Source organism: Pinus tabuliformis, chromosome 7 (genome assembly GCF_031772625.1).
Source record: "Pinus tabuliformis cultivar Carrire ecotype Pingquan chromosome 7, CPIR1, whole genome shotgun sequence".
Classification (NCBI taxonomy): domain Eukaryota; kingdom Viridiplantae; phylum Streptophyta; class Pinopsida; order Pinales; family Pinaceae; genus Pinus; species Pinus tabuliformis.
The window spans coordinates 1,396,301,937-1,396,314,596 of record NC_142293.1 but is presented as its reverse complement, the minus strand read 5'-3'; the positions used below and the strand labels follow the sequence as shown (position 1 = coordinate 1,396,314,596).

Here is a 12,660-nt window from a genome sequence, read left to right as displayed (position 1 = left end):
GGGCAAACCCATCGCTATGTTTTAACGAGCCTAGCGATAGTGAAACTTGTTCTTGTCTACTATGGACAAGTTTGTCGCTATTAAGTTTTAACGAGTTTAACGACAAAGATAACTCGGTCCTTTTCAATTTTAGAGAGTCTGAAAAGGAACGTAAAGGAAACTCCAAAATTCCTTTTTCGTCATCTAATCCCTTAAGTCCGAAAAAGTATAAAACAATACAGAAGGGATGAATTTTCGATACTTCTAACGAGCCGAACAAAACAAGCGCTCGATATTTTTGTGTAATAATCCCTCAAGTCCAAAAAGATTAAAATCTAAAGGAGGGATAGCACTTTCGGTCCCTTTAACGAGCTGGAGAGGCCAATGGCTCGGCAATCTTTTCATATTTTATGAGTCAATTGAAAAGAGCTTAAAGGAGACTCGTCTTTTGAGGAACGAGTGATAAAATTGGGTAGCAACTGATTCCAGGTAAGGTTTGGAATTTTCCAATCACAGCAGCGTTACAAGGATGGCTAGTGAGATCACTCTTCGCAGCTGTTCCTTAAAATGGGTAAACAATCAAATGGAGGTGAATGATCAGCTAATACAGAGTGGAGGTGATGATGAGAACATGACCAAGGCTTTTAACGGCTGAAGTACTACATTCACGATGGCTATTTACCGAGAAATAGTTCATTTTTTAATGAGCTTAAACGCAGAGGGAAACATTTGCTCATGGCTTATGTTTATTTTTTAATGAGCTTGAACTATGTGCTGAAACTGCTCGATGCGGGTTTATTTTTTAACGAGCTTGAACCTTGCGGTAACACTGCTCGATTAATCCAGTCGTATAATAAGAATGTCCCATATATGATAACGACAATTTTTAGAGTTTTGCCCCACATCCTTTCTTTATGCAAGTTAGGAAACGACCAATCCAAAAAACAGATAAATGATCGTTCTTCGCTTGTACGCCAAAAGGTTTGCATGCCCCCAGGTATAAAACAGAGTTTCAAGGTCACCCTTCAAATCACCGACAAAACATTTGTTTTATCAGGAAAGGTCTACCTCTTTCAGGTTACCAAAGATTGTTCTATTCACAGCGCAAACAAAACACTTCTTCGGCGATGTCTACCGAAATAGACAAAGGTGAGACAATCCACTCACATAACTTTGACGAGGGAATCTTGTTCCAGTCTAACCCCCTCTTCCAATCACAGACGGGGGTACGGTCCATTCATATATCTCTCGCGGAAACCTACCCTATACCCGAAGTTTTCTTGCTGAAGCAGACCAGGGTGCACCTACCGTAGCCGTTGTCGTACTGGTTTGACATCTGGATACATCTTGATTTCGTGTTCAACGATACTCAAGTCAATGCCTAGCATTTCACTATGTGACCAAGCAAAGACATCTCTGAATTTGCGAAAAAGAGCGTTATATATTTCCAATTCTGAAGGAGAACAACATTTTCCAACATAAATATTCTCTACAACATCTGTTTTGGTCGAGATATTTATGGCGATAGTCTCTTCAATGTTGGACAAGTTTTGCTCGGAATCCACCGTGTTTACAGTATTTGATAGGAAATCAAAAACTGAAGGATGTTAAAGGTTATTAGGAGTATTTTCTTCACAATCCAGAAGAAGGGAACGATGGTGGTAATCATCCCATGGTGCCCCTTCAATTACCATTGATGGATCAATTCCTTCGTCGGTGACATGCACTCGTGACCAAGGATCTGAAGGGGTACCATATTTCTTAGACCTATCTATCCAAACGCTTGATGAGCGTTGATTTGGGTTTGCCTCCCATGCTAGGAACATTGATTGCTACAATATTTCTGTTAGGCTTGGAGGCAAAACCTACACATGATCCATGTCAATATTGTTTTCTGAGATCTTTTTAGAAGATATCATATTGCAGGTTCCTACCGACGCTACTTCCACCAAATTGATTGGAGGTGGAAGGGCGAAAGTTACCATTAATATAGGATCTTTTAGTAGGCCTACTCCGATATTTTGAAGTGAATGGGGGCTTCCATGGATCATTGGAATGCTTCCCGTAACTTGAGAACCATTGGGGAGGAAGTTTTGTTGATCTACGATTGTAATCCCTCCTTGAAAGGGAAATGCAATCTTCCTAAAATAGGTCGACACAATAGTAGCCATAGCATATATCCATGGTCTTCCCAGTAGGATGTTGTAATCGAGATTTTCATCGATTACCTCAACATCTATTTCTATTGTTTTCCCTCCTAGTTCAACCTTCAAGTTACTTAGAATACCACATGGGGTATATGTTTGTCCATCAAATGCTTTTAATGTCGTCGAAGATCGCGACAAGGTTGGAGATCCTAAAGTTTTCCAGCAACTCATCGACATAATACATGTAGATGCCCCCTCATCAATAATTGTTCGATAAACAGTTTTGTTGAGGGCTTTCACTTGAACGAGGAAAGCTAGTTGAGCTGGTAAATGAGGATCGTATCCTTTATGATCGAAGGATACAAGATTGGAATCCTTTGGGCAAGGATAATTTTAGGGGTGAATGTTCGCCCTTTGGCGAAATTAAGGGGTTTTAAATTTTTAGTGGGCGAATATTTTGTATCATAGTACATTTTTACAAATCACCTCAAATAGCCCACCTTATTTTAAGGGAGAGGGTAAAAAAGGTAAATTTAGCCCTTGAAATTAGGACTTACAACCTTCCATTCGCCCATTTTCAAGAATAGGTTTTATTTAAGTGAATCCTATGGGCCAAATACCATATTTATAAAAGAGGTATGGTAAATTAATAAAAATATAAATAAATGAGAGGTATGGTAAATTAATAAAAATATAAACAAATGAGAGGTATGGTAAATAAATAAAACATTTTTTATATCTACTCCATAAGTCACCTTATATACATGTAAAGGTGTAAACAAATAAAAATATAAGTAAAATGGAGGTATGGTAAATAAATAAAACCTCTTTTTATATTTAGTCCATAACCCTCGTTCTATTTATGAAGGCTCAAGAAAGAGGTTTTATTTAAGTGAATCCTATGGGCCAAATACCATATTTGTAAAAGAGGTATGGTAAATTAATAAAAATATAAATAAACGAGAGGTATGGTAAACAAATAAAACATTTTTTTTATATTTACTCCATAAGTCACCTTATATTTACGAACACTCAAAAAATGGGTTATATTTAGGTGAAACCTATGGCCAAAATACTATGGGACAAATACCATGGACTAGATTGTTATTAATACCATGCAAAAAACCATTATTAACGCTAATATTAGAATTAATAAAAATAAAAATGGCACATGGTATTGACCCATGGTATTCACCAAAATGGCACATGGTATTGACCCATGGTATTCCCCTGGAATGTAGCCTATTTAAATGGGGGAATTAAACCAACATGTAGCCTATGCTAAGATTCACTAGGACTTTACAAAGTTTTATTATTTAGTGAAAGACTCGCCAAGATCTTACAAGATTTTATAATTGAGTAAAATATTCGCCATGCCTGGTGAGAGATTCGCCAAACAATTATATATACATATTATATTATTGATAAAATCGCCTTCCATTTTTCCTATATACCATGGAGATTCGCCCATTTATTATATTTATAAATTTAGGGGGGTTCTTAAAATTTTCCCTGCCTTTGGGTCTATCCCACCAATGGCTGATAATAAAGCTTGCTTTTGGGATGGGCAATTTTGTAGTACCTCAAGAGTCGACATAGCGGATGGCGATTGGGCCAAATCTTCCACTACATTATAATGTTGTGCCGCTCTAGCGCGGGGATTAAACGTCGACTTGTGTACTACTCCCTTTGGCAGTTTTATTGTCAACTCGGGAATGATGGGTGGCGCAACTTCTGTCGAAGTTGTTGTCGAACTACTAGGTTGATCTCTATCCTTGTTCTTTGACAGCTGTGGATTCCCATAATCCTTGTTCCTTGTCAATATCAAAGCATCATTTTGCTGTTTGGAAATAGAAAACATCAGCACTTGACACGGGGAAGCATTTCCACTATCAACCAGATTTGTTCTTGGATTCGGAAATGGATTAGTTAATACTGCTGAGGTCTTTGTATTCTTGAAGAAATTTTTAAGCTCAGCTCTGTGTGGACAATCTGCAGTCCGATGATCCTCATCGCATATGAAGCATGGATTTTTTGGTTTCCTATTTCCAAGAGGGTTTGCAAAAGATTTTTCAGGTGATGATTCTTCCTGTTTCTTCTTCTTCCCTTTGCCTTTCTTCTTGCCCCCTGGTTGCTTGGTTTCTTTGGCTTTATTTGTCGTTACAGAATTTACTTCCGAGGCAAGAAGTTCCTCTTTTTCATTTTGACCGGAAATCTTACGGGCCTTTTTAGATGTAGCCTTTGTCGATTTCGTGTCTGTTGCACCAATCACGCCATCACTGGCATGAGAGTCATTGTTTGATTTAGGAGGAGGAGGAACTGAGAATTCCTGTCTAGGAGTGTCAGGTATTTTATCGTAGAGCATGCCGGACTGAGTGTAAATCAAGTCCAAATATTGCGCACGAGCGATAACCTACTCTTCAGTGACGACTCCCCCTTTTGCCACATCTTCCGTGATGGAAGGCAGTAATGACTTAATAAACCATTCAACTAAAAGCTGATCGGGAACATACGTTTTCACCATTCTACAATGACGTCACCACTCATGTATATGATCAGATATGTGAGTGGCCGTTGTTTGTTTGAAATTGGTAAGAAGTTCCGTTCTCGTTTCGTACCTTATCGGTAACTGAAAATGGGTTAAAAAGGTTGTGGCTAGGGTACTGAAGTTGTTGAATGAAGCTATAGGCAATTCGATATACCATTTTGTTGCCGGACCAGTTAACGTCCTCTGAAAAAGGTGAAGCCTAATCGAATCATCATTTAGGGTGTTTGATGAACACCACAGATGAAAGGTCATTACATGATTCGACGGATCTTCACCTGGATTTCCATTAAATTTAGGAATATCTGATGGAAGTTTATGCGGAATCGCTGGCCACCAAGGGGTGTAAGCGATTGGATCGTTTGTTAACCGATTTAAATCAGGTAACTCTAAAGTTGCCATGAAGGGTAACTATTGATTCAGGTTAAGTGAAGCATACCCAGGATAAGATGGGATTGCCTGAGCAGTTGGTCTTTGCATACCAGCATAATGCATTTGATGTTGGTAACTTTGGTAAGGTTGGTGGGCATGACCATTGTAGAATGGTTGATTTTGACCGTTTTGAATATACGGTTGCCCACTATTCGCAAAGATTTGTTGCTCAGAACCTTGGTATACTTGTTGGAACTGCGGTTGTTGGTATTGCACTAGCCATGGTTGTGAAGCCATGTGCTGTTGCCCGATACTAACTGTTTGACCAAGATGAGGGGTAATTGTACCCGTTTGAACCTGTGTCATTCCACCAGTCGACGATTGTGGTTGAGTTGCAGGGTCAAGGGGCTGTTGCATTACAACCTGAGAAACCTGAGGTTGGCATACAACAGGCAGTGCTTGAACTTGCGACACCATCACAATAGCTGGCATAGTTGGTATACTTGACATAGGTAAGCATTGTTGCATCGAATATACAACTCTTGGTTGTTGAGGTAGTATTGGTACCCAACCGCTTGACGTAATTCCAGCATAACTCAAATTTTGTTGTGAACTCCCATATGGCTGTCCTCCCGGAGGGGATAATGAAAGGGTATACTGCCCCCCATACAGTGGTAATCCGGTACTTAAGGGAATGGTTTGCCCTTGAGGGCCGGACTGCCCAAATTAACCTCCAAATGGATCAATTTGTTGAGACTCAACATAAGAGTTTCCGGATATTATTCCGGATGAACAAACTGGAACAGACCATACTGTCGAAATGGCCCTTTAGTGGGCTCCTTCTAGCGATTGAGAGCTAGTTGGGATAGATGGTATACCGGCGAACATTGTTGGAGTGATAGCAGGAAGTTCTGCCATCGTTGTGTTAGACGACACAATCCTAGATGTTGACGGTTGTTCAGACATTTCTAGTCTATCTAAAAGATTACCTAGCGATTCTAGAGGAGCTTCCGCTGGCGATAGACTAATTTCTAATGAAGAAGGATACAGAGTGATCCCGACTCCAAAATGCGATGGAGTACTAGATGGAGGATCTTCCACAATCTCTTCTATAGCAATCAGACCAGGTGGAAGGGGTAGACCGTTAGGTCCGTAGAATATTTCTGGTGCCGCAGAAGGTATGGAATCTGCAGCGACATATGTTTGGGGAGCAACACTTTCCAAACCGGTTGTAGATGAAACTGGTTTAGTGATACAAGTGTTCACCCTCAGACTAGGATCAGTACTACCGTCCTTCTGTGGCTGTTGAACTTCTTCTGTAAAGGCAGGGATACTAGAAATGTTTGGAGTAATCAGAGTCTCTGATGTTGTTGGAACACTTGTTCTAACTTTACCAGGAGATTTGGAACCGGTTAAACGAGTTCGCTTTGTCTGTACTTGTTTCGACTTCGGAGACAAAGACAGTTGACTCGTAAGCCTCCGCAAACGACGGGGTTTCAATTGAATTTCTTCCATGATTTCAGATTACTCGATCAACTAAAAATCAAGGGGAAGTATGTTTTTGAATTAGATGAATTTTAGACGCTTTGACACAACTTATTTTTTCAATTTTTAAGAGTTGAGAAAAACAAAAGATGACTCTAGTCGCCTTCGATTTTTAATGAGCCTGGAGTGAAAAGTGCTTAGATGGACCTTTTCCGTTAAGGAGTCTGAAAAGGAACAAAAGGGACTGCTCTGGAAATCTAGGTAGAGGGATTACCAAACCAATCGCAAAACTGAAGAATAATTTTTACGGTACGGCAGTCAATCTTCCCAAATGTTGTGTTCAGTGCATTGCGATCGATAGGGCGGCACACACGGCTTCCTATGGATAAAGGATTAAGCCTATTGTGGTCTCCCAAAATATACTCGACGGTACGTGGGAGCACAAGTCCGTACTGGCACTTATCGTCTCAAAGTGGAGGAATCACCCAACCATCAATGAGAACAACAGTTACCAGGCTTTACGCCGCCGAAATACGTCTCTAGCCTAGACTTCTAAATGTTGTGCGTTAGGTTCCAAAGCATTGTTAGATTCATTGAATTTATTTTATAGTTGATCTTGTTTAAGAAATTTGCCTTTCAGGTTCATCGCGAGATGTAAATGCAATCTAAGATGATAAACAGTCTTTTATCTTCTTTGTGCAATGAAAATCCTAGCTACTAAGGAAAGAGAGACAGTATTCTTTCACAAAGAACAAAGAGCACACACTAAATGCACAGTCCTAAATCAAACCAATCAAACAGTCTAAATGCAAATGCACATGCATGTATTTATTTTTGGCTTTCTTAGTATGTGAATGGTAAAAAGAAAGCTAATGCACAAATCTGAATTACTTTTCAAGCGACAATTATTAACAAGTTTCTTTTCAAAATAAAAAATGGAGACAATCACAACATTTTATGATTGGGAAATGAATACTTGTTTTCGATAATAGAAAAATTACAAATTCAGACCAAATACAATAGTAACAGGATAATTGACTATCTACAGCAACCAAACTCTTTCCTATGACTGAAAACGACACTTGCGACACTTTCAAATCAAAGGACGATAGTACAATTACGTTACTTTTTGCAAAGGAGAACTGAAAATGACTCAACAAATACACAAAAACATTTACAGTTCTTTTGTACAACGGAGGTGGAATAAAAGCAAGGAAAAGGTGTTTCAAACAGAGATATACTGATTACAGGCAGCAAAATTCATGAATAGAACTAGAAAGAATGAATCACAGAAACCAAAACTGAACAATGCCTAGTCTGATCAGCGCACCTGTAACACAGGGAATTTGAAATGCAGCGCACCTACTACACTCGGGAAGTGCACTGAATTTCAGATTCACATAACAGTACCTGCGCTGGACCAAAGACGAGACTTTGCTTGGGTTCCGGGTCACAGTTTGCAGTTCATTTCATGGGTTTTGGATGAGCAAATGGTAATCAGTAATGCAACAATCAGGGGTAGATCTAAGGAGGTTCTGAGGGCTACCACAAGGGGCAATCAAAGAGTTTATGAATCAGTTGTTTAAGTTATAAAAAAATCCCAGAGATTGACTGAAGCGACATTTATCTACTTTGCATTTGCATAGAAAATACAGTTCGAAAGCTACCTGGCTCGACTTCAGGCTCTGTCTGTATGTTTATAAAATAAACAAGAAGGAAGATAAACAAACAAACTAATTCGTCCCTAGCGGAGTCGCCATTTTGTTACAGGGAAAAGTGTCTACACAGAACTGTATCCCACTAAGGTGTGGTAGCTACCTTAGAAACAAACAAAGTAAAGCTATTTTCGTTTTTCCTTTATGAAATATAGATGAGAGAAGAACAAAGAAGACCAACCTCTGTCTTGTGCTAATCTCCTAGTGCGATTCCTCTCTCTCTTGATAGTCTTTCGCTACTTGCTCCCTTGTACGCTCAGCTTCACAGAGTACTTGTAAGATCACAGTAGCATAGCACTATACAAGAACATGGATCTATAATCATAAACAATCTAGGATTAGATGTAAATTGACCATACAAATGCATAAAAAATAAATGACACAAGAGTATGGAGGAAAACTTGAATAGCTTTTATTGATAAACAAGAAAGAGCCAAGGGAGTTACAACCAGTTGTTCTGACCCAGCATCATCCTCTCAGCAAGGAAGCCCCTCTTCACCTCATACAAAGCTTAGATCACCCAACAATCTGATGTTGTCTCAAGAAACCAACAACAATTCCTTACAATATGCAAAATTCCAGCCTCTGGATCTCTGGGATGAGGGATCCATATATAGATATCTGTAAGGGATATGAGTCAGCTTGTGATTTGATTAGTTTCTTCCCTCTGATAGTTCTTGCTTCCACTTGGAGATTGATGATCTCTTACTCATCCTTGGTCGAATTCAGAGAGGCAAGTGTCACAGGAGAAGTTTCTAGAAGTTTCCATGCCTCTCCACCTCGCGGAATGACACTGCCATTTGTCACTTCTCACCCATCGCACCCCATAGAAGGGATTTTTGAAATGCAATGCACCCACACAGTGTATTTAGATGAGATGCAACGCACTTTGCCTATGGAGCAGCTGAAATGATCCTGTTTTGACCAGTTCTGAGCAGTTTTTCATGGAGAACCTCTGGGAGAAGCTGTAATCAGTTGACCTTGTTCCTTTAGGGGTTAGAACATCACTTTTAGGGACTTAGGAGCCCTTGGTTTATGGAAATTTCATGCTTGGGGTTGTAGTGCCCAAAAATGTCTATAACAATGTGGAACACACAAATAAAGGTAATAGGTTGTTAAATGCGCCCACACAACAATGATAGTTATAGCCATGGTTTTCTTATTGGGTTATGAGAACCTAGGTGTGATGAAAACACCCACTTTGCCCATAAACTATGGCCCCTCTTATAAGGACATATGACACGGGGCCCTGAAAATTCATAATGAAAAAACATTTAAAACTTAGAAGAAGGTTAAAATTTATGGACCATATTTTCATAAACCAATCATGAAGAAATACAATGAAAGGCTACAACCCATTACATATGTATATGAGACCATTGGTTTTGTAATGAATAATAGATTCAATAACCCCCTATATCTATAATTTAACATTGAAAATCCCATGTATGGAGCCAAAGGAGAGGAGGAATTCCATTTCCAAGGGTGTGCCTCTCCTTGACACACCACCATATTGGCATAACAATGACCACATAGTTGTGTACTCATAGATTACATATTATCTTATCAATATGAATTTAGTTTCTTTCCAATAAATATCAGATGTTATTGGATTCATCTAACTAAACATAACATAAAATATGATCTAACTAAACGCAATATTTGTAGAAAATAAAAGATTATAAAAATTAAATAATGTGATAAATGGAATGGAAAGAAATAGGCCCAGTGGTAGATGACTCATACCTATGCTCCTACTTTGGCTTCCAACTGGATTACTTTGTATACTCCTTAGTGACTAGAGAAACCTGCAAGTACCTTTATTCACTACAACAAAACCAGCGATTTGCACCAGATTTAGCGCCAGATTTTAGTGCATTTTTTTTGTAATTGTGATGAGCAACCTGGCGCTAAATCTGGCTCTATTGTACAATTTTTAAAGCGTCCTTTTTTGCAACTGATTTTGCATCCTTTTTCACGCTAGATTTTGCATCATTTTTTACACCAAACTATGCATCATTTTTTGCGTCAAATTTTGAACCAAGATTTGCATCTTATTTTATGACAGGTTTTGCTTCTAGTTTTGTGTCATTTTTTGCATCTATTTTTCATTCTCTTTTGCTTCCTATTTTGTGTCATTCTTTGCTTCCATTTTTGCACCATCATTTGCATCAAGTTTACACTGTATTTTGAATCCAATTTAACGTCTTTTTATGCATCCATTTTGTGTCAGTTTTTGCATCTAGTCTTACGCCAGGTTTTGTATCTAGTCTTACACTAGTTTTTGCTTCTATTTTTGCACCAGCTTTGGTGCCTATCTTTGCACCATGTGTTGAATTTGATTTAGCACCAAATTTTGCATCCATTTTTGTGCCCATTTTTGCATCTTTTTTTGGACCATTTTTTACATCCACATTTATGTTTGATTTGTCTCCATTTTTCCCATCTCTTTTTGCACCATATTTTGCGTCATTTGTTTCATCCAATTTTGCATCATTTTTAACACCATCTCTTGCATCTAATGTTACATCATTTTGAGCATCCAAATTTTCATTTATATTTGCATCTTATGTTGAGTCATGTGTTGTGTCCACCTTTGCATCTTATTTTGTGTCTAATGGTACATTCAATTTAGAGCCATTTTTTACGTCTACTTTTGTATTTGTTTTTTCACAAAGTTTTGCATCCAATTTTAAGCTATTTTATGCCCCTTTTTGCACCATTTTTTTGTGTCTACTTGTGTCCAATGTTGCACCATTATTTACACTGACTTTTTCATCCAATTTTGCATTTTTTTGGTGTCTAGTTTTACATCATTTTCACCATCCAAATTTGCATCTTTTTTTGCCTCATTTTGTGTCCACATTTGCATATAATTTTGTGTCTGAGTTCAAGCCTAAATTTTCATGTGATTAGGAATCATTTTTTACATCCAATATGGCATCCTTGGTTTCACCTTTTTTCAGCCCCATTTTGCATCTTGTTTTATGTCTTTTCTTACATCTTTTTTTTTTCCTTTTTTGCACCCAAGTTTGCATCCCAAATTTACACCATTATTTGCATCATCATTTGGCATATTAATTTGTAATGTTTTTTGCTTCTTTTTAACGCTCAACTTTGCATCTTATTTTACATCTAGTTGTTGTCTTTTTTTGCATCTAATTTGGTGCCCATTTATGTGTCCTTGTTTTTGCCCAATTTGATATCCTTTTGTATGCCATGTTTTGTTCCCTTCTTTGTGTCAACTATTGCACAATTTTTCACTTCTAATTTAAAACACTTTGTATGTCAATTGTTTGCATTTTGTATTAATTCCTAGTTTAACATCCAATTTTACTTTCAATTTTGCATCCATGGTTACATCCGCATTTGACTTCTTATATAGAGTATATTTTTCTTTACATATATGACCCCCTTTATAGATTCATAGTGAAATATATGATAGTTTCTAAATATCATTAAAGCAGATATCACAATTCAAAATCATTTGTAAAGAAATTTAAGAGAAATTGACAACATCCATCCAAAAAAATAACAATGTGTCATTAACAATTTCCAAAACATGTATAAAATAGCAACATAATACTAATAAAATCAGTATTATTTTTAATCAAAACAAGTAAAATTCAAATATGATTAACAAATCAAAATATTTCATGAATATCGTTATTCTACAATAAATTAACAACATACATAAATCAAACTCATCGTATGATTACAAAATCAAAATGTCTCATTGATATAGGGTAAATTCACAACACCCATCTAAACATAACAATGTCATTCTACACAATAATTTCTTCATAAAAAACAATGCATGTGCATGCCTAGCTACCACCACCAAGATCATCCTCATGATCATCTTGACCATCCTCATTACTCTGATCCACATCATCACCAACACCGCAACTATCATCATCATCTCCTCCTTCACCACCATCATCCTCATCCTCATCCTCATCATCTCCTGATATATGTTGAACATAAATTGGATCATCGTCTTGGAAATCATTACCTATAGCATTCTGACAAAAAAAATCAATATTACATGTTAGTATTAATTACATAACACAACGCATGTTTTTGTTATACAATGTTAACCATAAAATGAGGTAAGATATACTAGCATTTGCACTAGATGTTGCAAAGGAAACGCCGTAAGGCATAAATTGAAAAATACAAATACAACAAAAGAATACTTTGATAAAGAATAAAAATATATTGAATGCTCAAATCAATGCCCCATTAACTGGAAGCATTTAGTAGACATATCTATCAACATTAGGATTATACACAATGATCAAGAAATTTTCCATATACAAACAACAACTTCCACAACAACCTTTTGTCACATCCACATTTTAAGAAATGCCTTGGAACGTGATTGGAATCTTCCATATTGCCTTTTTCATTATGC

At 37.5% G+C, this 12,660-nt stretch overlaps 1 protein-coding gene across 1 annotated transcript in view; it reads right to left on the bottom strand.

Moving 5' to 3' along the window:
• The window catches only part of LOC149252881 (formate dehydrogenase-like), a 91,125-nt gene that overhangs the window by 34,841 nt on the left and 43,624 nt on the right, over positions 1 to 12,660 (bottom strand). The window lies entirely within an intron of this gene.